This window comes from Bos taurus, chromosome 5 (assembly GCF_002263795.3).
Source record: "Bos taurus isolate L1 Dominette 01449 registration number 42190680 breed Hereford chromosome 5, ARS-UCD2.0, whole genome shotgun sequence".
Lineage (NCBI taxonomy): Eukaryota > Metazoa > Chordata > Mammalia > Artiodactyla > Bovidae > Bos > Bos taurus.
The window spans coordinates 55,360,538-55,387,478 of NC_037332.1; the positions used below are offsets into that span (position 1 = coordinate 55,360,538).

The window sequence follows — 26,941 nt, forward strand, 5'->3', positions numbered from 1 at the left end:
GAAATGTCTATCCAGGACCTCAGCCCATTTTTCAATCAGGTTGTTTGGTTTTTTATGTTGAATTGTATGAGTTCTTGGCATATTTTAGATATTAACTTTTATCAGATATATCATTTGCAAATATCTTCTCCCATTAGTAAGCTACTTTTTCATTTTGTTGATAGTTTTCTTCATTATGCAAAAGCTATTCACTGAGATGTAGTCTCATTTTGTTTCCCTGAGGAAATAGATCCAGAAAATATTCCTAAGATAAGATCAAAGAGCATACTGCCTATGTTTTCTTCTTAGAGTTTTATGGTTTCAGCTCTTACCTTTAAGTCTAACCCGTTTTGAGTTAATTTTTGTACCTGGTGTAATAAAGTAGTACAGTTTGATTCTTTTGCATATAGCTGTCCAGTTTGGGGGTTTCCCTATTGTATAGCTTCACTGTATTTACCTTTCCTTTATATCATTTATCAAAGTTTGTGAGTATATTTTAAATTGAAGTATTACATTATTCAATCAAGCTTTCCTACAAGTCTATGAGCTCCATGAGGATAAGGGCGTTGTCTTCTTAGTTAGCCATCACCATGATCATCTAATATTGAGCTGAGCACCTAAGAGATGTTCAACAAATATATGTTGACTGAATGAATGGGTTGTAACACCCAAGATTGCAATTGCATTCACATTCTATGCATAGCACAAGCTAGAGGCTATGGTGATGTAAAGGAACTAAATGTGACCCTACCCTCAAGAAGATTTGGAGATGAAAACAGACAGATAGTAACAGAGAAGGTGTGAGAAGCACATGAATAACAGAAGCAGCCAAAGAAGGGAGAGATTAATTCTCTAAAAAAGATGGAAGCAAAGTTAAGAAATATGGTCTGAATCCCCAACTTTCATCTAGGCTTTCTTCAATCTCCTAACAGATTTTACATCCTACTCAATACTTTAGCTTTCCAAAATGAAGATCTAATTCTTTAACCTATTAATTTATAGACTGGACCAAAGTATATAAAGGTGAAATGGAAAAAAAAATTATCACTTTCATTTTCAAACCTGATATAGTCTTTCTTCTCCATCCAAAGCTGCTTGGAATGCTATCAGAAGATCTCAATACCAAGACCTCTGCCCCAACCTTGCTGTGTGTGTTAGTCAGCTCAGGCTGCCGTAACAAAATACTATATACCAGGTGTTTAGACAACGGACATTTATTTTCCCACAGTTCTGGAGTCTAGAAGTTCAAGATCAGGTTGCCAGCATGGTCAGGCTCTGGTAAGAACTCTCTTCCTGGCCTGCAGATGGCCGCTGTAGGGGAAATTCACTGTTTTTACCTCTATCCTCACGTTCTCAACACTTCAGATAACACATACTTGGGGCTTTTTCCCTGACCAGTTTTCCAACCTCAGCTGAGTGTCCTACAACTCAATTCTGACACTAATTGGAGTTACCACTAACCCCAGAGGATGAAGATTCAGTCCTATAAGACTGCCTCCCTCCTCAGATGTCAGTTGCAAGTAGTAGGTCCCCGGGTTACTACCCGAACCTCTGTCTGACTTGGCTATAAATCATGTCTCCCAACCTCCATTTCAGGTTTGAGAATTTGCTAGAGTGACTCACAGAATTCCAAAAACAGTTTACTTACTACAGCCCATTTAGTATAAATGGTATTTTAAAGGATACAAATAACCCGTCAGATGAAGAAATACATAAGTGAACTCTGGAAGCATCTTTCCCTGTGAAGTTGGGGTGTGCCATGCTCCCAGCATGTGGGTTGTTCACCAGACTGGAAGCTCTATCAACCCTGTACTTTGGGGGCTTTTATGGAGGTTTCATCACATGAGTGAGTGAAGTCACTCAGTCGTGTCCGACTCTTTGCAACCCCATGGACTGTGGCCCACCAGGCTCCTCAGTCCATGGAATTTTCCAGGCAAGAGTACTGGAGTGGGTTGCCATTTCCTTCTCCAAGGGTTCTTCCCAACCCAGGGATCGAACCCGGGTCTCCCTCACTGCAGGCAAATGCTTTACCATCTGAGCCACCAGGGAAGCCTTTGGAGACTTTTATGGAGGTTTCATCACATAGGCTTGACTGATTATTAACTCAACTTCTAGTCCTTCTGCCCTCTATGGAGAATGGGGGATGGGGCTGAAAGTTCCAAGCTTCTAGTCATGGCTTTGTCTTTCTGGTGACCAGCCCTCACCCAGGAACCCATCAAAAGTGGCCTTATTAGAACAACAGATACTTCTATGACCTGACTAGATTCCAAGGCATTTTAGGAGCTCTATGCAAGGAACCGGGGGCAGAGACAAGTAACTTTTCTATTATTTCACATCTGTTTTTTTCCCTGTGTCCTCACATGGTGGAGAGAGAAAGAGATCAGGAGTCTCTCTTACAAGGACAGTAATCTTACTAAATATCAGGGACCCAGCCTATGACCTCATTTAACCTTAATTATGTCTCTGTAGTCCCTATCCAAATATAATCACACTGGCAGTTAGGGCTTCCATATATGAATTGGAGGGTGGGGAACACAATTCAGTCCATATTTCTGTGATCTTGTTCAAATGCCAAACTACTCTGGTCTTCATCTTCAACCAGAGCCCACAAGCTTCTTGTTTTTGTGTATAAAGTTTTATTGGAATGCAGCCATGCTCAATCATTTACATGTTGTCTATGGCTGTGTTTGCACTTCAAAGGTGTAGTTGAATAATTGCAACAGTGATCTATCTAACAGCCTGCAAAGGCTAAAACACTGACTACCTGGCCCTATACAGAAAAAGTTTGCTGACCTTGTACTTGGGTGATCGCTCAGGACTCTTTCAGCTTTAACATTCTAGGATTCTATTCATGCCTTCGACCTGGAATATCTTTTAGTTCAAGTCTTCAGGTTCTGTAAAAAACATTAGTGACCTAATGACTCTTTTAGTGGGTATTAAATGCTTATACCAATAGAGATGTTTTCTTTAATCTCACACTGTAGCTAACCTCTGCACTGTTATTAAGTGAGCTTAAGTAGACATGGAACAAAGTCCTTAGACATAGTAAATGCATTTTATATCTCCATAGCCAAATACATTCCCACTAAATCATTGTTTTAGGGGCTCTGTTGAGTGCCTAATGTAGCGAGAAAAAACAGAAGTGTTCTGGCCTCACTGGTTTCCCCTCTCTGATCTTGTATAGCCCCTCTAATCTGTACCAAACAATCTGACACAGAGATATGCACCATTTTGAAGTGCTTTCTAGTTACATTATGTGCATTAGCCTTGTATCCCACACTAGACAGTCAGCAGCTTGGGATCAGGGATCATGCTTTCTGAATCAAAAAAGTACAGAATTATAGAATTAAAGAGCTAGAAAAGATATTAATAATCATAATCCAAACTTCTTGCTTCACACATGAATAAACTGAGGCCCAGACCAAACAAATAGCTTATCTTACTTCTCATTAACTGCCATAGTACTTATCAAGCGCTTGATTCAGCATTTCTGTATGGCAAGGACTTGCAAAATGATTAGAGAAGGAAATTAGAAAAGGAAATTAAGAAGAAAGGAAATTTCCTGGATCTTGACTTGAAAGACTTCTGGTGGTATGTTCTAAAAAGCAATCTAAACTCTACAGTTTCTTGTACCTCTAACACAACATTTTTTAACATGTAGTCTGTGGAACACCAACCCCAAGAGAGCTTGGAAAAGGCCTCATACTGTATACCTGCCTGGAGAACCAAATGTATACCATTATAGCAAGGCTCTGAGAAGCTCTGAGGTAAATATACCTGATTTACACCAAGATGCACAAACACCTGGCAACAAAGCCACTTTTTTTTCACAGAATATCTATCATCTCAGAAACACAGGGAAATATACAAGAAAGACAAAGTCAGACAAACGTGGAGTTTGGTTAAACCAGTGGATAACTGCCCACTCTCTAAGAACAGGTGAACTCTTTAAAGTCAGGCCAGTACACTGAATAGATTTTTACTCCCACAACCTACATACAACTGAAACACTGATGTTCAGTTCAAAGAAGGCAATTATCTTCTTCTCAAATTGAGTGCAATGATATCTTTCCAATTAAAGGTAGAATCCACTCTATTGGCACCCTGCTAAAGAGTAAATTGAGTTGATGAAGACAGCTATCAGTAATAACCATGGGTGTCAAATGGTAAAAGTAACAAATTAATGGAATATTTTTTGAGAGAAGAAAAGGTCTATTTAGGAACCACATGTAACTTGCTCTTCAGGCTTGGTCACAGTACTAGTAAGTTGGTGTTTAAAACACTCCCAGAGACTCCCACTGCTGGCCAAGACCAGATAGCAAGGACCAGATTTACCTTCCCAACTAAATCAAAAAGTGGACAAGTATATGAAATAATAGGTTTCAAGGCATAGGACATAGGCAACAAAGAACAATGATTCCTGAAACACAGAAAACAAATGAGGTGAACCATACAATTGATCTAGCTTACTGCCTTGAAAAAGCTCCATGACACAGCACAGAGAGAGGGAATCATGACAGAGCCCAGTAGGCAACCTGAGACAAAGAGAGAGCACTAGGAGTACAGGAAGACCAAGACAGCTAGAATTCATAAGACAGAGTAGCAGAGAGAAGACGTATGAGACATAACTCCAGATAGCTGAAGAAACCACCTGAGAAGATTAAAGGGAGCCATGCCCAGCTGTTCCCACCATCCAGATTGGAAACCTCATGACTCCTGGGGCACTGAGTAGAATGACTTGCACAGAAGTGACTTGCACTGATAATAGGGAATAATTGTTTAGTTGCCAAGTCATGTCTGACTCTTTTGCGACCCCATGGACTGTAGCCAGAGGGAATAATTAACCCAAGACTAAATGCTGCCCTGCTCCTCAAAATAACCTTAAAAGCAAGACCCCAAAAGAACAAAAGTTTTCAAGTAAGTTCATTGTTCCCATGAACAAGGCTCAAGAATATTAATAGTTATACAAAAATATCCAGTGTATAACAATGTAAAATTCAATGTCTTCTATTCAAACAGAAAATTACCGGATATGCAAAGAACCAGAAAAACACAACCAAAAATGAGGACAAAAAGCAAATTAGAATTGACACAGATGTTAGCATTACAGATAGGACATTAAAACAGTTATTACAACTGTGTTTCATGTGTTTAAAATGTGAACTAGAGACATGGCAGCAGCAGCAGAGACACGGTAATACAAAAAGACCCAAATTGAATTTCTATATATGCGTATGACAATGTCCAAAATAAAAAAATCATTTGTGAAAACAATTGGAGTCATTTTTCTAAATTCAAATCTCTACAAAATCAACTGCTTTCTTAATTAAGAAAGCAATTGCTGGCAATTTTCAATTTACCAATGAGTTTACAAATTCCAGAAGTTTTACTTGGTCAGTCCTAGTGTGGAATTAAGAACTTATTGCCCATGAAAACAATGCTCTTATTTATTGATTCATTCAGCAAACTTCTAGAAGATTGCCTATAAATTGAATCCTTTGAGGATTCAGAGTGTGCAGGACATTGTTCCTATATACAAAGAGTATTTTAGTAGAGAAGATACAGACATGCAAAAAAAACAAAATAAAATAAAAAATATATATGTTGATATATGTTAAGTACTAAGAATGTCATTTAGATCAGTGTTCCTTAAAATTTGGTCTATGAGCTAGTGAGCACCCCAATTCCCTAGGACTTGCTTAAAATGTAGATCCTTTAGTCTTTCTCCAACTCTCCTGACCCCAGATCTCTGGAAGTTATTTGTATAAACCCCAAAGTTTCAGGGTAATGGCATATGTGATACAAGCAATATACGGTAGAAAAAAAAAAATTTTTTTTTCATCTCTTTCAGCTGCTATGGCCAGGGAAATGTTTAGAAATTCAGAAATTGATTAAAAGAATTTCATTACATGGAAACTGAAACTCAAAGCATTTTATGCAAGGATTCTGATTTCTGAATAACAGAGTGCATGCATGTGTGCTCAATCATATCTGACTCTTTTTTTTTTTTAATATCATCTATATTTTTTATTTTTATTTTTATTTTTTTAATTTTATTTTATTTTTAAACTTTACAATATTGTATTGGTTTTGCCAAATATCAAAATGAATCCGCCACAGGTATACATGTGTTCCCCATCCTGAACCCTCCTCCCTCCTCCCTCCCCATACCATCCCTCTGGGTCGTCCCAGTGCACCAGCCCCAAGCATCCAGTATCATGCATCGAACCTGGACTGACAACTCATTCCATATATGATATTATACGTATTTCAATGCCGTTCTCCCAAATCATCCCACCCTCTCCCTCTCCCAACCTCATGGACTGTAGCCCATCAGGTTCCTCTGTTCATGAGATTTCCCAGCCAACAATACTGGAGTGGGCTGCAAGGATCTTCCTGACCCAGGGATCAAACCCACATCTCCTGTATTGGCAGGTGGATTCTTTACCACTGAGCTACCTGGGAAACCTGACTGACAGAGTAAGGAACTCTAAAAATCCACTTTGCCCATAAAAAAGCAATGAGAATACTAGCAAAAATTGTCAAAATTATCTTTTTCAGAACTCTAGAAATTAGCCAAAGTTTTTGACAATCCAAGGTGTGTTTACTCAAAACAGTAGTTGAATCTCCATAAAAAAACAGGGAGTTTTGTTTAGCCCTATTCCTATTCATCTCTCCCTAGCTCTGCAATGATCTTGAAAACCAGCAGCCTTGCAATCACAATAGTCATGAATACCAGCAACCTAGAAACCATTAGAAAGGGAAGAATGAATTTGGGGCTGTTCAAAAGCCCCATTCCACTATTTGACCTACCTGGCACATCCCTAAAAACCCCCACTTTCAGGGTTCATCTTTATTCCTCCTGATTCAGAGCTCATTCATCAAAAACAGATTTTTCCCCTTGAGTCATTGTTCAAAAATAATCAGCAGCAATTGCTTAATAATAACTTGCTGAGGCAGCAATAACAGCTGGGACAAATGAGATGCTAACCAAAAACTTAAGAGGAAAAGCTGGAGAATGGGATGTCCAGAGGGAACTGTGAAGGGTTGTGGCCTATTTTTGGGTATTTAGAAGGTCTTTTGCAGGACTGGGTATAATTCTCACCTCTGGCTGACCATGAAGCTCTGGACAAGCAGGAAATAAAGACTAAAATAGTGTTGTAAACTGTCTGCCACAGCATTAAAAACATTTCCTGACACACTCAAACACACACACACACATACACACACACACCCCCTTGCTGAGGCTTCAAGATTTATTAGTGCAAAGTATATAAGGAAATCTCTGTCTTATCATTAACTGACCACTAAGATAACTGAGCAGAGACTGCAGTGACCACACACAACAAAGAATACAGACTTTACAGAATTAGTTCAGGAAAGTCACTAAACCAGAAAACAAACAAAGAAACAACAACAGCAACAAAACCGCAGCAGCAGCAACAACCAAAACAAACAGCAATAACCAATCCAGGATGAGTAGGGAGTGGAATCTGACTTCCAGAATTCCTGTATTACATTATTTTAAATGTTCCAATTTTAACAAAAAATTATGAGACATGCAGAGAAACAGGTGAATAAGGCCCATATAGGATGTGAGGGGCAATAAATATCAACTGTTCCTAAATTAGCTTTGTATCAAAGTCACTAGACAAAGACTTTAACTTAGATAAAGATGTTAAAAGAACTAAAGAAACTTATGTCTACAGAACTAAAGAAGAGTAGAAGAACAATGTCTCACCAAAGAGAGAATATCAATAAAAGGACAGCAATTGTTAAAAAGAACAAAAATTATTGAGTTGAAAAGTACAATAACTGAAATGAAAAATTCAGTAGAACACTTAGCGTATTTGAGGATACAGAGGAAAGAATCCACGACCCTGACAATACAACAATTGAAGTTATCCAGTCTGACAACACTACAAAGCTACAGTAATCAAAACATCACATTGGCACAAAAACAAACACAGGGATCAATGGAAGAGACTAGAGAGACCAGAAATAAACCCACACATCTACAGTCTATCAACTTTCAACAAAAGACACAAAAATACATAATGAGGAAAAAAGTCTCTTCAGCAAGTAGTGTTGGGAAAGTTGTACAATCTCATGTAAAGCAGTAAAGTTAAAACACATTCTCTTACCATACACAAAAATTAAATCAAAGTGACTTAAATATTTAAACAAAAGACATGACATCATAAAATTCCTAGAAAAGAACATACGAAAACACTCTCTGACGTAAATCATACCAGTGTTTTTTTAGGTCAGTCTCTCAGGGCAATAGAAATAAAAACAAAAATATATAAATGGGACCTAATCAAACTTACAAGCTTTTGCACAGCAAAATAAACCATAAACAAAATGAAAAGACAACCTACAGAATGGGAGAAAGTATTTGCAAACTATATAACCAATAAGGGTTTAATTTTCAAAATATACAAACAGCTCATATAACTCAAAACAATAAGCAAGCTATTTGAAAAATGGGCAGAAGACCTAAATAGATATTTCTCCTAATGGAGAAATACAGACAGCCAATAGGCACGTGAAAAATGTTCAACATGGCTAATTATCAGAGAAACGCAAATCAGAACTATAACAAGGTACCACCTCACACGAATCAGAATGACCATCATTTAAAATTCAATAAATAATAAATGCTAAAGAGGGTATGGAGAAAAGGGACCCCTCCTACACAGTTGGTGTGAATGCAAGTTAATGCAGTCACTATGGAAAACAGAATGGAGGTTCCTCAGAAAATTGAAAATAGAATTAACCTATGATCCAGCAATCCCACTCTTACGCATATACCCAGACAAAACTCTAATTCAAAAAGATACATGCATCTCTGTCTTCATAGCAGCACTCTTCACAATAGCCCAGACATGGAAACAACCTAAATGTCTATTGACAAATGAATGGATAAAGAAATATGGAGAGAAAAGGTAAGATAAGAATATTTGACAATTTGTAAAGTTTAAAAATAAAATAAAATTTTAAAAAAAGAATATTTGTAAAAAATAACAGCCAATTGTAAAGGAAAAAATAAACATTAATCACATCCAAGAAACTCAACAAACTTCAAATGGGATAAACTCAAAGATACTCTCACCCACACACATCATAATCAAACTACTGAAAGCCAAAGTATTTTGTACAAGACAGGAGACAGTAAAGGACCTGGATTAGATATGCATAGAGTTCCGGGATAACAGGAGAAAGCACAGTTTAAAAAGTTCATTTGGGATTAGGCTACCAAAATAGTACTGGCTTGAAGCGATAAAGGCCTGAACCAAAACAGCAGCATTGAAAAATGGAAAGGAAGGAATAAAATAGAACATTATAAAAGCCAAATCAGTAAACCTAGACACTGATGTCATTGGCAGTGTGTATGGAGAGCACTCAGAAATGACCCAAGCTTTCAAGTCTCAGTGGCTGCAAGATGGCAAAGGTAAAGAAATCAGAAATAGTTGGTTAGAAAAGGAAAGATAAAAATATGAAGAGTGTGATTTAGGATATGTGGAATCTGAAGCCCTGAACAGACACAGAAACCACTAGTAAGGGGTTGAAAATGTGGAACTGAGAGAGACGGGAAGGGCTGCAGTCCTGGTTTGTTCCTACTGCCCTGACATCACATCCAGTTAAGCATCTGTGCCAGGCAACAGCGTCCCAATTTGGGCAACAAATTATATGACCACACTATCTCTGAGGGAGAGAGTAAAAAGATGAGCTTAAAAGCTCACAGCACAGAACACTGGGAAATGCCCACAGATAGGTGAGAAGAGAAGGAATAAAAATGAGCCATGGAAACATGAAAACAGAATCAGAGAAATAGGAAAGTATCTTCAGAGAAGAGAACAAGGTGTATGACTGGGGGAAGATGGTCGGCTTTGATGTGATTTTCAGAAACCCCAGGAGGGCAGATTCCATCAAGTGGATTATGAAACATCCAAATTTTTTTTAATTTTGTCATTCAAGAAAGTAACAAGTTAGAGGATGGTTTGTTTTTTAATGCTAAGTATATTTGCTGGCTGAGGGGAAGGAACTAGCAGAGATGAAGTGATAGAAGTAAATGCCAAGATAATGAAAAGAGTGAGGTCTCAAAGGAGGTGAGCACAGCAGGAAAGGAGATGGCAAAGACAGGAATTAAAACATCATGTGGGGTTGCGGAGGGTGGGCCCCGGGTTGGTGGCAGCCATTTCTCATCTAAAACATCATGTGAAAGTGAAAGTCACTCAGTCATGTCCGACTCTTTGGGACCCCAGGGACCCATGGAATTCTCTAGGCCAGAATACTGGGGTGGGTAGACTTTCCCTTCTCCAGGGGATCTTCCCAACCCAGGGATTGAACCCAGGTCTCCCACATTTCAGGTGGATTATTTACCAGCTGAGCCACAAGGGAAACCCAAGAATACTGGATTGGGCAGCCTATCCCTTCTCCATCTTCCCGACCTAGGAATCAAACCAATGTTTTCTACATTGCAGGCAGATTCTTTACCAACTGAGCTATCAGAGAAGCCCAAAACATCATGTAAGTGGAGCTTTTCTTAAAAATAAATGAAGGCAGAAAATGTTTGAAGCAATGAGAAGTTGTGGTAACAGAAGAAAGGAACAGAAAATGAAGGCATTATCATTCCTTGCAGTCAGGAATGGCCCTTATTTATTGAGTGTAAATGCGCCTGACCACTTGGATTCAAATTCAGCTCTGCCATTTCTGTTATTTCAAACAAGTTGTCTGACACTCTGTGCTTCCATTCCCTCATCTAGAATAAGAATAATCATATCATTGTTGTAAGGTTGAGTGTACACAAGCAAAAGTGATTAGTAACACTGAGTGTTTAGTAAGCACTCAATTGTTATTTGCCTAGTATTATCTGAAGCTCCCTAAATATCCCACAAATAAATGAAATCAGAGTCGACATAATCTGCTGGAAGCTAGGATTTGGGAATGGTGTTGAAAAATAAAGATCAAGAAGATGAGAATGCTAGAATTCTACAGAAGGCAAAATTAAAATAACTAACATATCAAGATCCTGGTTAAGGGAGAGACTCCTAAAACCAAAGAAAGTTGATGGTGACTGGTATGTGATAAGGATGAAAGGAAGTCTGAGTAGGTGTCAGGGAACGTGAGGGGAAGAACCCAGCAAGCTAAATGATGAACTCTCCAATATTCCCACATAATGAAATGCCCTAGTTATCCCCACAAGGTCTGGGAGATTGTATTAAGACAACATATTACAAAAAAGCACTTGCCAATTATGCACACACATGGAAACCAGAGGAATATGCCAAAAACTTCTTTGCTTTCTCATAAAGTCATCTTTCAGTTAATTTAGTCCACCTCAGATAAACCACCTGAAGTTTCACATTCTCCTTCTGGATTTCTTCCCTCTTCCATCTCTCCCTGCTTCACCTCAACTCACTGGTCCTTTTCTATCCCCTTCCTCTACTTCCAAGTCCCAGCTCCACCTGAGAGAGGCAATATTCCTGTGTAAAGAGACTCCAGGACCTTCAAATCTTTCTCAATTAACATTGACAATATCTTGTCTGACTTGAAAAAACTTGTCTGACTCTTTTTGACCCCATGGACTAAAGCCCACCAGGTTCCTCTGTCCATGGGATTCTCCAGGAAAGAATCCTGGAGTGGGTTGCCATTTCCTCTACCAGGGGATCTTCTCGACCCTGGGGTGGAACTCATGTCTCCTGCAGCTCCTGCATTGGCAGGTGGATTCTTTACCACTGAGCCACCTGGGAAGCCCAGAGCAAACTTACTACTATATTAACAAAATCTCTATCTCTTTATTTCAATTTAGAAAACACATCTCTAAGATGAGAAAAGAAACAGAAGGTGGCAGGGGCAAATAAAATCCTGTCTTGTAAGGTAATCATTTTAAATACAGAGTTTGTCCCAGCCTCCAGAACAGTGTCTAAACATGATCATCCCCTAATGAATTTTGGATGGATGAATAAATGAAAAAATACAAACTTCAAAGTAAAACATGACTGCCTTGAACAGTAATGACTGTTGACATCTATGATAGTCTTTCCTGAACTTTTTGTTTGCTAACTCACTATTAGACCTGATTGCACTGAGTCCCAATGTTTCTTGCTTCCCTGTATCCACACCCTTGGCTGGTTGTCTTCTCACTTTGATTCTGGGCATGGCCATTTGATTTGCTTTGGAGAATGAGAGAAAGCAGTCAATTGGACTGAGCAGAAGCTTAAAAAGATGCTTGTATATTAACTATCATGAACATGAGAACAAGCCTGAGCTAACCTAGTGGAGGAATGTAACAAACACAGGAAGGACAGATGACGTGTCCCTATCAAGTTCATCCTAGGCCCACAAGCCACTGGCCTACCCACCAGCTCATCACATCATTGAGATCAGTGGAACCACCAAATTCTTGAAATATAATAGTTTTTGTTTGAAACCACAAGGTTTGAAGTCATTAAGCAACAATGGCTAAATTGTTCCAAATCCCCCCGACTCCCAACTGCATTAGACTGGCAGCCCCACTGCACCACTCTGAAGGGTGAGAGGACCATTCACACCATCATCTATGTTGTGCAATGCAGGGCCTTTCAGGCTGCACACAGCAGCACCGCTGGGGGAGCACCAGAGTAAATCAAACCCTCTCTCTCCTGCTTGCCCTTCACCTTTAATGACAAAGGAAGAAAGTGAAAAGAAAGTTAAAGGCAGCTTGAGCTACCAAAACTAACTGCATATTGCAAAAGGAACCATTTCACTTGACTGAACAGTTCAAACAAATTTCAGCTCCTGAGCATTTTAAACACAGAGAGAAAACAATATAAATAATGTATGTGTGTGTGTGTATATGTGTGTGTACATACATATACATACATATATATCTATATGGCTGTTAATGAATCATTTGCAAGGGACATTTTGAATGTAAAATGGTGTGAATTTCTACACTCCTTCTTTCTGGCTTTCCAGGCAAAAGTCCCATCAATCTCTAAACCCTGACACCAGGCAGTTCATTGTTTTTCAAATTTATGACATTTTTCAGCCCACTGTTTTTAAACTGTCACCCTCAGTGGGTAGCTGGCACAACTCATTGCTACTCTCAGCTCCCACTGAGCTCATCGCCCTAGGAGTGATGTGCTAGCAAAATTTCCAGTTGACTGATCTCCAGGATGGTAAACACTCTCTGTGTGCTTCCTCTGATGACATCATTAGTTTTGTCCTCCAACCTTACCCAGAACAGAAATAATTAAGATTGTGATTGTCCATCCCAAACACAGATAATGAAAATGAAGGTAATTGAAAATAGAACCAGTCATTCTACTCAATCTCTTGGTGGGATGGAAGACTAACTCTCTCCCAGACATCCCAATAGTTTTATGTCATTGTTGCAAAAACGTCTCTAATATTGCAGGGTCTATCTGGTCTATTGAGAGACTATTCTGTATCTGGTTCTTCACTGAAACAGGCTTATTTTGACCTGCTGAATTTTCTCATTTATTTTATGAAATGCATAACTTATGCACTCAATTCTCATCTCAGGAAACAGTCTGATTTCTCCCAGAGTTTTCAAACTAAGTACATGGAATTCAGTGAATGTGGAAGTCAGTTTCTCCCCTTTGTCCCTGGTTGGACATTAGGGTGGAGTAGGTGCCTGAATGGGCTTCCCAGGTGACTCAGTTGTAAGGAATCCGCCCGCCAGGAAGGAGATGTGGGTTCAATCCCTGGGTTGGGAAGATCCCCTGGAGAATGGAAATGGCAACCCACCCCAGTACTCTTGCCTGGGAAATCCCATAGATAGAGGAACCTGGCGGGCTACAGTCCATGGGGTCGCAAAGAGTAGACACGACTGAGCGACAGTTAGGTAGTTAGAATAGAAAAAAGGAGTTCAAAATGGCGGTAGCTAAAAGACAAAGAAAGGAAAAGCCTGTGAAAATAGAACAAAGGAAGGTTCAAGGACCAGAGTGAGGACCTCAGGTAAAACAAACATCCCTCCTGGCTAGCCCAATTTACATAAGGCAGGCCCAGAGGGGAGGAGAAAAAACATATAAAAAGAGGAGCCAAAATTGAGCTGGGGGGCCTCTCTTCTCTTTGGTCTTTTGGGTCAGCATGCCCTCATGCCTTGAGGATGTATTTTCCTTTACTTTCTAAAGAAAACTGACCTGTAACACGGAGCTGTAACACTGGTCCATTTGAGAGCTGTAACGCTGGTCCATCAGTCGCTTCAGATTTTTGTTGCAACAAGACAGAACCAAGGATATTACACACTCCCCCAACACGACTGAAAAACAACAACATGTGCCTGAGTGGAGGAATCAGAAAACCAGGATCAGCTGCTTCTGCCCCAAGCAGGGGTGCAGCCTGCACACGTCACTGTCATGTCTAATCCTCAGATGCCTTAGCGACAAAACAAGGGTTTGGATGATTTCCAAGGCACTGAAAGCTTATATATTGGAGTGAGCAAAAAGTTCATTTGAGTTTTCTCAACAGATATTACGGAGAACCCAAATGAACTTTTTGGCCAGATCAATATTATCCACAGATTTTTGTGATATTTCCATTCACTTTGCTAGAGAGCATACACTTATTTCAACCTTTATCGCATTTCCAATCGATATACCTCTTTTTTTAATTGTTTGCCTGGATAAAATTTTCATAAGTGTATTTTTAGTTCCCCCTTCAATCTTGGGCTTGAAAGGATCTGAAAAGTAATTGTGCAACTCACTCATTTAACAAACATTTAGTGAGCACTTATTGTGTGCCAGTCCCTAGGCTAGGGGCTTGGGAAAATAAAATGTAAATGATTATAATACTGATGTTCTTAATTATTTCTCTTCAAAAACACTGAATGAGAGACTTGATCTCAGCCTCAACCCAAAGTATACATCTAGTCTAAGAAAATGTTTAATTCAAAAGATCACTATGTTATACCAGACCCAAGAAGACACTAAAACCCTTTGCTAATATGGCATTGGCAACTCATACCCTCCAGCACATTTTAAAGAGATAGTGTTAAAGTGATTTGAGTTCTGAAAGTGTGTTAGTTGCTCAGTTGTGTCTGACTCTCTGCAACCCTATGAACTGTAGCCTGCCAGGCTCCTCTGTCCATGGGATTCTCCAGGCAAGCATACTGCCATTTCCTTGACTTGTCTAGCCAGTGCCTGGTACAGTGGGAAAGAACTATTGTAAGTTTTATCTTCCTACCCTTCCTTCCTTTCTTTCCATCTCTTTTTCCCTAAAATTAGCCTGTCTTCTCTCTCACTCTTCCTACTCCAGCTGTACTCAAAGGGTACGTCACTGAAGCAGCAAGATCAGCAAGCATCTTCTTCATCCCCACTTTCAACACTAGTGAACTGACAACTGCCTACTTTGCTTCTAACCTGACTGCATTCCCAACCTTTTATCCAGTACATGCTTACACCAACATAAACTGGAAACCAAGTGGGTGAAAGGAAACCTGGTATTATCCATAATTTGCTATGTTATTAAGAAAGCTGCACTTTTGGACTCTGTGGGAGAGGGCAAGGGTAGGATGATTTGGGAGAATAGCATTGAGACATGTTTAATATATGTGAAATGAATCGCCAGTCCAGGTTCGATGCATGATACAGGATGCTCGGGGCTGGTGCACTGGGATGACCCAGAGGGATGGTATGGGGAGGGAGGTGGGAGGGGGGTTCAGGATGAGGAGCATGTGTATACCCATGGCAGGTTCATGTTGATGTATGGCAAAACCAACACAATATTGTAAAGTAATTAGCCTCCAATTAAAATAAATAAATTTCTAATAAAAAAAAGAAAGCTGCAGAGTCTGATATTAACCAGGAAGTCAAATAATTCACGTTTGCAGGAAAATTCTACATCTGCTGTTCTCCACTCCCTAACAAGGCTCAGTAAGATTGAATCTGTTGTGTGACTACATATTTACATAACAGATTTTTCTCTGCTTTTCTGTTGCTCTAACTGATTTAGAATGTAACTCTAATCTCCAGTGCCCCTCCTGCCAGGAACTAAGTCTATTAGAATTCAAGAATAATGAAGACTCATTAGTAGTGGTGTATAAGTCATTACAAAAGATAATTTACCACACAAAGAAAATAAATAATTAAAAAGGTTTTCAAACACAGTATTTGGTCACTTTTTTAATGAAATATATCCTAAGAACTAATCACATGGACCACAGCCTTGTCTAACTCAATGAAACTATGAGCCATGCCATGTAGGGCCACCCAAGATGTATGGGTCTTTTTGGAGAGTTCTGACAAAATGTGGTCCACTGGAAAAGGGAATGGCAAACCACTTCAGTATTCTTGCCTTGAGGACCCCATGAACAGTATGAAAAGGCAAAAAGATAGGACACTAAAAGATGAACTCCTCAGGTCAGTAGGTGCCCAATATGTGACTGGAGATCAGTGGAGAAATAACTCCAGAAAGAATAAAGAGATGGATCCAAAGTAAGAACAACAATCAGTTGTGGATGTGACTGGTGATAGAAGCAAGCTCCGATGCTGTAAAGAACAATATTGCATAGGAACCTGGAATGTTAGGTCCATGAATCAAGGCAAACTGGAAGTGATCAAACAGGAGATGGCAAGAGTGAACATCGACATTTTAGGAATCAGCAAACTAAAATGGGCTGGAATGGGTGAATTTAACTCAGATGACAATTATATCTATTACTGTGGACAAAAATCGGTTAGAAAAAATGGAGTAGCCATCATAGTACACAAAAGAGTCTGAAATGTAGTACTTGGATGCAATCTTAAAAAGGACAAAATTATCTCTGTTCATTTCCAAGGTAAACCATTCAATATCACAGTAATCCAAGACTATGCCCCAACCAGTAATGATGAAGAAGCTGAAGTTGAATGGTTCTATGAAGACCTACAAGACCTTCTAGAATTAACACCCCAAAAAAGATGTCCTTTTCCTTATAGGGAACTGGAATGCAAAAGTAGGAAGTCAAGAAATACCTGGAGTAATAGGCAATTTGGCCTTGGAGTACAGAATGAAGCAGGGCAAAGGCTAATAAAGTTTTGCCAAGAGAATGCACCCGTCATAGCAAACACCTTATTCCAACAACACAAGAGAAGACTCTACACATGGACATCACCAGATGGTCAACACCAAAATCAGGTTGATTATATTTTTTGCAGCCAAAGATGGAGAAGCTCTATACAGTTAGCAAAAACAAGACCAGGAGCTGACTGTGGCTCAGATCATGAACTCCTTATTGCCAAATTCAGACTGAAATTGAAGAAAGTAGGGAAAACCACTAGACCATTCAGGTATGACCTAAATCAAATCCCTTATGATTATACAGTGGAAGTGAGAAATAAATTTAAGGGACTAGATCTGACAGAGTGCCTGAAGAACTATGGATGGAGGTTCGTCACATTGTACAGGAAACAGGAATTGAGACCATCCCCAAGAAAAAGAAATGCAAAAAGGAAAAATGGTTGTCTGGGGAGGCCTTATAAATAGCTGAGAAAAGAAGAGAAGCAAAAAGCAAAGGAGAAAAGGAAAGATATACCCATCTGAATGCAGAGTTCCAAAGAACAGCAAGGAAAAATTAGAAAGCCTTCCTCAGTGATCAATGCAAAGAAAGAGGAAAACAACAGAAAGGGAAAGACTAGAGATCTCTTCAAGAAAATTAGAGATACCAAAAGAACATTTCATGCAGACAGGCTCAATAAAGGACAGAAATGGTATGGAACTAACAGTAGCAGAAGATATTAAGAAGAGATGGCAAGAATACACAAGAAGAACTATACAAACAAGAGTTTTATGACCCAGATTATCACGATGGTGTGATCATTGACCTAGAGCCAGACATCCTGGAATGTGAAGTCAAGTGGGCCTTGAAGCATCACTACAAACAAAGCTAGTGGAGGTGATGGAATTCCAGTTGAGCTATTTCAAATCCTAAAAGATGATGCTGTGAAAGTGCTTCACTCAATATGCCAGCAAATTTGGAAAACTCAGCAGTGGTCATAGGACTGGAAAAGTCAGTTTTCTTTCCAGTCCCTAAGAAAGGCGATGCCAAAGTACTGCACAATTGCACTCATCTCACATGCTAGTAGGGTAATGCTCAATATTCTCCAAGCCAGGCTTCAGCAGTATGTGAACCATGAGCTTCCAGATGTTCAAGCTGGATTTAGAAAAGGCAGAGGAACCAGAGACCAAATTGCCAACATCCATTGGATCATGGAAAAAGCAAGAGAGTTCCAGAAAAACATCTATTTCTTCTTTATTGACTATGCCAAAGCCTTTGACTGTGTGGGTCACAACAAACTTGGAAAATTCTGAAAGAGATGGGACTACCAGACCCCCTTTCATGCCTCCTGAGAAATCTGTATGCAGGTCAAGAAGCAACTGTTAAACTGGACATGGAACAACAGACTGGTTCCAAATAGGAAAAGGAGTATGTCAAGGTTGTATATTGTCACGCTACTTATTTAACTTATATGCAGAGTACATCATGAGAAATGCTGGGCTGGATGAAGTACAAGCTGGAATCAAGATTGCTGGGAGAAATATCAATAACCTCAGATATGCAGATTACACCACCCTTAGGGCAGAAAGTGAAGAAGAACTAAAGAGCCTCTTGATGAAAGTTAAAGAGGAGAGTGAAAAGCTGGCCTAAAGCTCAACATTCAGAAAACTAAGATCATGGCATCCAGTCTCACCACTTCATGGCAAATAGATGGGGAAACAATGGAAACAGTGACAGACTTTATTTTGGGGGGCGCCAAAATCACTACAGATGATGACTGCGGCCATGAAATTAAAAGACACTTGCTACTTGGAAGAAAAGCTATGATCAACCTAGACAGCATATTAAAAAGCAGAGACATTACCTTGCTGACAAGGTCCATTAGTCAAAACTATAGTTTTTCCACTAGTTATGTATGGATGTGAGATTTGGACCAAAAAGAAGGCTGAGTGCCAGAGAATTGATGCTTTTGAACTGTGGTGTTGGAGAACTCTTGAGAGTCCCTTGGACCTAAAGGAGATCCAACCAGTCAATTCTAAAGGAAATCAATCCTGAATATTCATTGGAAGGACTGATGCTGAAACTGAGGCTCCGATACTTTGGCCACCTGATGCATCAGAAAAGACCCTGATGCTGGGAAAGATTGAAGGCAGGAGGAGAAGGGGATGACAGAGAATGAGATGGTTGGATGGCATCACTGACTCAATGAGCATGACTTTGAGCAAGTTCCAGGAAATGGTGAAGGACAGAGAAGCCTGGCGTGCTACAAATTCATGGGGTCACAAAGAGTCGGACACAACTAAGCAACTGAACAAAAAAACAAGCACATGAAATATATGTTTGGAAATGAGAAAGGTAAAGGGAAGGAAATGAAGTTGGAGAATTAAGCAGGAGTTCATATACTGAATACTTTCTCCCAAAGTGAATGTGAAACCATGGGAGAATTTCAAGTGTGATCCTATTTGCATTTAAGAAAGGAAACATTGACTATTTTATGAAGAGTAGACTGGAAAGAGCAAGAGAGTTTAGGGCAACAAGTTAAGAGGTTGGTGCCTATCCCAGCCACTAGGCTCTCTCCACAACACCAGTATCAAAACATTTTGAGGCTCCTTCACAGCCTTTATCCCTCTGCTTTAAAGCATTTACGTACGTGCTTTCTCTCTCCTTCCGGAACAATCTTCTTAAGGTGGGAACTAAGTCACATAGCCTCATAATAGCCAGCAATTAACACTTAGGATATACTAGCGCCCTAGGTACAATGCAGGAGACTCCGGTTGGATTCCTGGGTAAGGAAGATCCACTGGAGAAAGGATAGGCTTCAGTATTCTTGGGCTTCCCTTGTGACTCAGCTGCTGAAGAATCCACCTGCAATACAGGAGACCTGGGTTCAGTCCCTGGATTTGGAAGATCCCCTGGAGAACGGAAAGGCTACCCACTCTAGTATTCTGGCCTAGAGAATTCCATGGACTGTATTGTCCATGGGGTCACAAAGAGTCAGACATGACTGGATGACTTTCACTTTCACTTTTAGGTACAAAACGTTTAACTCCACAGTAACCACAGGAGATAGCTATTATTCCCCATTTACCAATGAAGAAATTCTCATTCAGAAATATTTGCCCAAATAGGCTGGTAAATGGTGGTGCTTGGATTCCCACTCAAGTCTGCCTTGCTCCAGGTCTCTCTTCACTCCTGCAGTGATCAATAAACACACACACCGTTGAGCTGCAAGATGTCTGATTCCAATCTTATCAAACTACAGATTTTCTTTTGATGTGTGCTTTCCGACAAATGGGTGGGAAAATGTTAACCATATTTCAGGCTTTTTTTTTTTCCCAGAGTATGCTGTACCAGGGGGCTTTTTATTCTCACAGTAAATGTAAAGGTGCAATTTGGGGTTTTTCAAAACAGTATCGTAAGTACTGAACAGACTTACCAGCAAAGTCGGATGAAAAGGAAAAGGATGCTGGAACCAAAGAGGAAAGCCAAGGCCAGCCAAGAGCATCCGCAGCAGGCTCTGTGCAGTACCAGGAAACATTAAAGGCTGGCATCACTCCCCTCTTAATCCATAATGTGACTGAGCTGCAACCCCAGTGGTTTTGAGAAAAAAGAATCAGCAGAATTTTGCAACTTTAATAGAATGTATAAGCAACTAAAAGTTTCAGGGATGCCTTCTCTTCATTACCTCAGCAGTCATACTCTGACCTTGTGGCCGCTCTTTGTGAAAAACCCTATTATGTTTTCTCACTTAAGTAGAATTAACATTTTTCCCTCTGTGGCATGAACTCATGGTAGACGAAAGCTTTCATAGATAGCAAGTAGTTTTTCAATGTCACATTCCTATCACAGTGTTATGGAACAAAACTAATTGTCATCAGGATTGAAGGCAATTCTATTCACAGCAAGATAAATTGGATTTCTAAACTGTGATTTCCATTGTGTTACCTCTGTGTATCATGAAAGTTATCCTGATGTGCACAGCAGTCAGGCTACTTACTTATACAGTGACGTCCAGCTTTATGCTGAATCTGTCATCTTTTGCTTCCCAAGGGAGGACAGAAGCACAACAGAAGCATAATTGTAGACCACCATTCAATGGAAGGGGTTAATGAGGATACATTGCTTTAAATATCAGTGTGAACATTCAAAGACTACAAGAAAATAGTCCATTCCCTTAGAAGAGTAGGCATCCTTGTGAATTGTCCATTTCATTACTGTGGAGTTTTATGTGCATGTGAGGTTTCTCTCTCTCTCTACTTTTTTAATAATACTTTTTTAGATATATGCATACAGTATAACTGGGCTTCCCAGGTGGCTCAGTGGTAAAGAATCTGCCTGCCAATGCAGGAGGCACAAGAGACAAGGGTTCGATCCCTGGGTTGGGAAGATCCCCTGGAGGAGGAAATGGCAATCCACCCCAGTATTCCTGCCTGGGAAATCCCATGAACAGAGAAGCCTGGAGGGCTACAGGCTGTCACAAAGAGTCAGACACGACTGAGCCACTGAGAACAGCATACAGTATAACTATTTCAAAATGTAAACCACCACCAATAAAAATATCCCATCTTGCAATCTGTAAATTTGGACTCCACTCATCTTAACTTTTAATATATTGAGCAATGTCTTAGGTTGCACTTTCAAAATCTTTTAGAAAAAAATAAGATTTTCTAAGTTAATTAATAGATTAAAAATACTATGGAGAACGAGATGGACAGTGCAAATGTTCGTGCTGTTGTCATTAAAAGGCAAACTAGGACTTGCGTGGTATCCAGGGGCTAAGACTCTGAGCTCCCAACATTGGGACCCCAGATCTGATCCCTAGTCAGGAAACTAGATCCCACACGCCACAACTAAGAGAATGAGTGCCGCAACAAAGATCAAAGATGCTGCATGTCGCAACCAAGACCCAGGGCAGCCAAATTTTTTTTTAAAAAATTGTTTTCTAAAGGCCTCTCACAAAAAGAAAAAAAAAAAAGTCAAACTGGGGATAGTAAAGCCTAGAACCATGGACTTCAGAGTCAATCCTCTGGGTTTGAATCTTGTCTCACCACTGTTGTGATCTGGACAAATTACTGAACCTTACTGTGCCTCCATTTTCTTATCTGCAAAATGTAGATTATAAGAATACACACTTCATAGTAGATTGTCATGAAGATTAGAGCTAACAACATACTTAGAAAAATTCCTGGCACACACTAAACACTCGGTGGTACAACTTATTATTACTACTACTATTATTATCTGAAAGCAGCCTGTTTTTTACACAAACAAGTGATAAACTACTCATAGTTCTATCTCAATCATTCCAGCAGGTTAACTTAAAATCTCTTGCAAGCAGTATCATGTTGCCTCATTCACATTTCTAAGCATCTTTGAAAATAAGAACACTGCAGTCCTAAAAAAAGAAAAACAAACTTTTTATAGTTTACTTTTCCCCACTTATTTTTTATTGATGGTAATTTTCTATGTTGAAAGCAAATCCAAGTTATCCAGCCCATTGCTGTTGTTTAGTCACTAAGTCATGTCTGACTCTCTGCGACCCCACAGACTGCAGCATGCCAGGCTTCCCTGTTCTTCGCTATCTCCCAGAGTTTGCTCAAACTCATGTCTATTGAGTAAGTGATGCCATCCAACCATTTCATCCTGTTACCCCCTTCTCCTCCTGCCCTCAATCTTTCCCAGCATCAGGGTCTTTTCCAGTGAGTTGGCTCCTCACTTCAGGTGGCCAGCGTATTGGAGCTCCAGCACTGGAGCCAAAAAAATAAAATCTGCCACTGTTTCCACATTTTTCCCTTCTGCTCACCATGAAATGATGGGACTGGATGTCATGATCTTCATTTTTTGAATGTTGAGTTTTAAGCCAGCTTTTTCACTCTCCTCTTTCACCCTCATCAAGAGACTCTTTAGTTCCTCTTTGCTTTCTGCCATTAGAGTGGTGTCATCTGCATATCTGAGGTTGTTGATATTTCTCCTGGCAATCTTGATTCTAGTTTGTGAGTCATCCAACCTGGCATTTCACATGATGTACTCCGCATATAAGTTAAATAAGCAAGGTGACAATATACAGCCTTGATGTACTCCTTTCCCAATTTGGAACTAGTCCATTGTTCTATGTCTGGTTCTGACTATTGCACTTGACTTGCATACAGATTTCTCAGGAGGCAGGTAAGGTGGTAGTCCCATCTCTTTAAGAATTTTCAAAAAAAAAAGAAAAGAAATTTCCACAGTTTGTTGCGATCCACAGAGTCAAAGGCTTTAGCATAGTCAATGAACCAGAAATAGATGATTTTATGGAATTTCCTTGCTTTTTCTATGATCCAGAGGATGTTGGCAATTTGGCCTCTGGTTCCTCTGCCTTTTCTAAATCCAACTTGTATATCTACAAGTTCTCAGTTCACATACTGCTGAAGCCTAGCTTGAAGAATCCTGAGCACTGCCTTGCTAGCGTGTTAAATGAATGCAATTATATAGTTTAAATATTTTTTGGCATTGCCTTTCTTTGGGATTAGAATGAAAACTGACCCTTTCCAGTCCTGTGGCCATTGCTGAGTTTTCCAAATTTGCTGGCATATTGAGTGCAGCACTTTAACACCATCATCTTTTAGGATTTTAAATAACTCAGATGGAATACCACCTCCACTAGCTTTGTTTGGTGTCCAATCAATACCTGGGCGTTGTTCCTTTGTTTCCTGTCAAATCCTTATAGGATCTTGGAAAATATCACCACCTGTAACATTCCCCACTGTAAGACACAAGATAAAATTCCTTTGTTTTTGGCATGGGTCATTTATGTATACTGGAAATTATATAATCATACATCTTATTTGCTAAATACTAAAAGGAAAGGAGACATTATACCTTACAGTGTCTCAGAAAGAGGTAAAATAAAGAGAATGCGAACAAGTAACAGTTTCCTAGTTCATTTGGATTAAAGAGAATTCCTAGTTACACACGATGAGGTTTTCACAAGCAGCAAGTTAGAGAACCTATATTTTTGTGTCAATACAAAACTGCCAAATGATTTTTCCCAAAATTTAAATTTTTCTATCTAACAAAACTGATTTTCTTGAGTCCAAGGAGGGTATGTTATTCATCCAGCAGTATCTAGCAAATATAGATTGTACAATACTTATTGACCTAAGTAAATCTGAATGGCACAGCACTGGGCTCAAGGGAGACACTCAAATATTTTTCGAATGAAATGAATGAATCAGACAAAGACTAACGGAAACTGGTTCTGGGTGATCTGTCTTGCTGGTTGTAATAGAGATTAAGAGAGAAATATAGGAGGGTGGAATGGATACCATCCCAAAGCTACACACACACATACATATCTAATACAGAAAGTCCCCTCCATACTAATGCATTCCATTCTGATACCACGTTCCATTTGTTCAGTTGACTGACAAGTCCAACAAAGGAAGCCTAGGTACCCAACTGACACAACTGGGTACATAGTACTGTACTGTAATAGGTTCATAATACTTTTCACACAAATAATACATTAAAAAAAAAACACACAAAAAATAAAATAGGCTTAATCTTTCAGTACAATACCTTGAAAAGCATAATAATAGAGTACAACAGTAGTACAGGAGTTGGCATCAAGTGAACAGACAAGAAGAGTTACTGACTAGAGGAGGGAGAGGAGGTGGGAGATGGTAGAGCCAAAGGATCATCAGCAGTAGGAGATGGAAGGCAAGCTTCAATTTCACTCATGCCTGACATTGATGGCATAGGTTCTGGTTCCATGCTGAAACCAGATGCACATTTCCCACCTTTGAAAGTTTGCAGCTTGAAGGTTCCTAGGTAGCAGAGTTTTTATATATGCATTCACATACACAACCTGAAGCAATATCAGTAATCTACATTGAGAATTAATAGGAGCCAGCACTTCTCTGCTGGTCTAATGGCTAAAGACTCCAAGCTCCCGATGCCAGGGGACTGAGCTCAATCCCTGGTCAGGAAACTAGATCCTGCTTTCTGCAACTAAAAGATCCCACATGCAGCAATGAAGATGGAAGATCTTGCAAGTCACAACTGTTGTATAAATAATGACAATATTAAACAAATTGCTTGGATATAATCCACCATTTACAATAGGCTTGATCTGTTCTTGAGGGAGAAAATTTCCCCAATTTGTATCATTTTGGCTTTTAAATCTGAAAAAAAAGGAAAGAAACTTTCTGAAATGTCTACTGAGATAGATCGAAGCTGCTGCATCCCTGTTCATCACATTCAGGTCTAGGGTAACCACGTGTCATCATCATTCCCCAGCACTGGAACTGGGAACTGAGTTCAGTCCTCCCACATGACATCATTATTCCTAAGATCTTTCAAGACATTTGAAAGCCCTTCAAACTCTCTTATTCTTCTCAGTCCCTGTCCAGTCCAACCAGGAAGGCAGACAGTTGCCAGAACGGTTAGGTCAAGGATTGAAACAAGTGGGGAATATCTCTTTCTACAATGATGAGTATATTCATCCTATGCAAAAAGATAAGTAGATAGAGGTAAATCTATATTATAATCAAGGGTACTGCTCTTCATAGTAGAAATAAGCAAGACATTTCCTCCAGATTTTATTTCATATGCCATCATTTCTCAACACTGATTTCTGTTCATAAACAAGTTTCACTGGGAAATTTCCATTTAAGACAGTATATTTAAAGTACCCAAAGAGAAACCATTTACACATTTTGCTGTAGTTCCAAGTAAGGTCAATTTCACTGAGGCATATGGCAAAATTTTAAAAATACTTAAAAGTCATTGAAACAAGTTCATTATCAGAGGAGATCATATGCATGTTCACAGAGGAGATGCAGATGTTACACTGAGATTTGTCAAGTTGTCAAGGAAAACAACTCAGGGCCAGGGCCAGAAGGAAGGAATTCTTGTCTCCTAAGGCTAACCTAAGTAAAGAGAAGCACCCCAGCTTGCCTCTGCCAAGAATGCTGTTCCATAGCAATTAAAAACTCTGGATGGAATATTGAAAACATCTTTTTTTTTTAATGCAAGTATGGGCTTGTCAAGAAAACAAAGAGTCCTCAAAACCCAAAAATCAAGAGAAACGGGAAACACAGAGAAGCAGAGCCCCAAATTTGACATTTACTCTGACGGCATTTGCCAAACCCCAGAGTCCTTAAACTTCATTTTCTGACCTTAAAGATCATAAGGGTCAGTCTAAAGTGGGAGGCTCTATAAGAGATTTCCCCCTGAATCACAAAAGGCCACACTCACAATATCAGAGTGAAGTAGAAATCAGCCAGCCCCAGTTCAAGGAGGCAGCAAATAAAATTGCCTGCCTGCCCTAAATGCTGTCACTAGTTTGGGGGTAGGTGTGGAGGGCGTGAATCTCCCTTGAGAATTCTTAACACAAGCTGATTCTTTCTAAAGCGTGTAGCCCAAACAAATAATACCTTGGAGTGAGAAAACTTAAACAGATACTTCAGAATAAAGTGATCTCACATTGGTAATGCCCTGGACATCTAGCAGAAACTAATGAAAACCCTAAAAGAACCCACCTTCAATGTAGGCATGAAAAATTCTCACGGATAAAAATAGGAAGTCAGAGTCACAAATCCCAAACCAGGGAAGCATTTAACTCACTGTGAAAGGCAGCAGAAACAGCAGACGACATAAACTAACTTGTAAACTTCAAATATAGGAAGAAACCTACAAGTACGTTTACTTTTGTTTAAAAATTTAAAAGGGAGGGTTGAAACTATGACTAAGAAGAAAAAGACTTCAGTACTCACAGGAAGAAGTGGAATCTCTGGAGCTATGGCAGGAAAAGAGGGACAGGAAGGGGCAGGGCCACCTTGCCCGCAGTCAGCCATCCCCCAGGCCCCCAGTCTGCAGTGGCTGCTGCCCTACAGGGAGCTTAAGTATCAGGGATAGATACCTGATTGGATACCTGGATGATCTAGTAGTTTTCCCTACTTTCTTCAATTTAAGTCTGAATTTGGCAATAAGGAG

At 39.6% G+C, this 26,941-nt stretch overlaps 1 pseudogene; it reads left to right on the forward strand.

The window, feature by feature from the left end:
• The first annotated feature begins 8,543 nt into the window (after positions 1 to 8,543).
• Positions 8,544 to 26,941, forward strand: part of LOC101904412 (thymidylate synthase-like) — an 81,174-nt pseudogene continuing 62,776 nt past the window's right edge.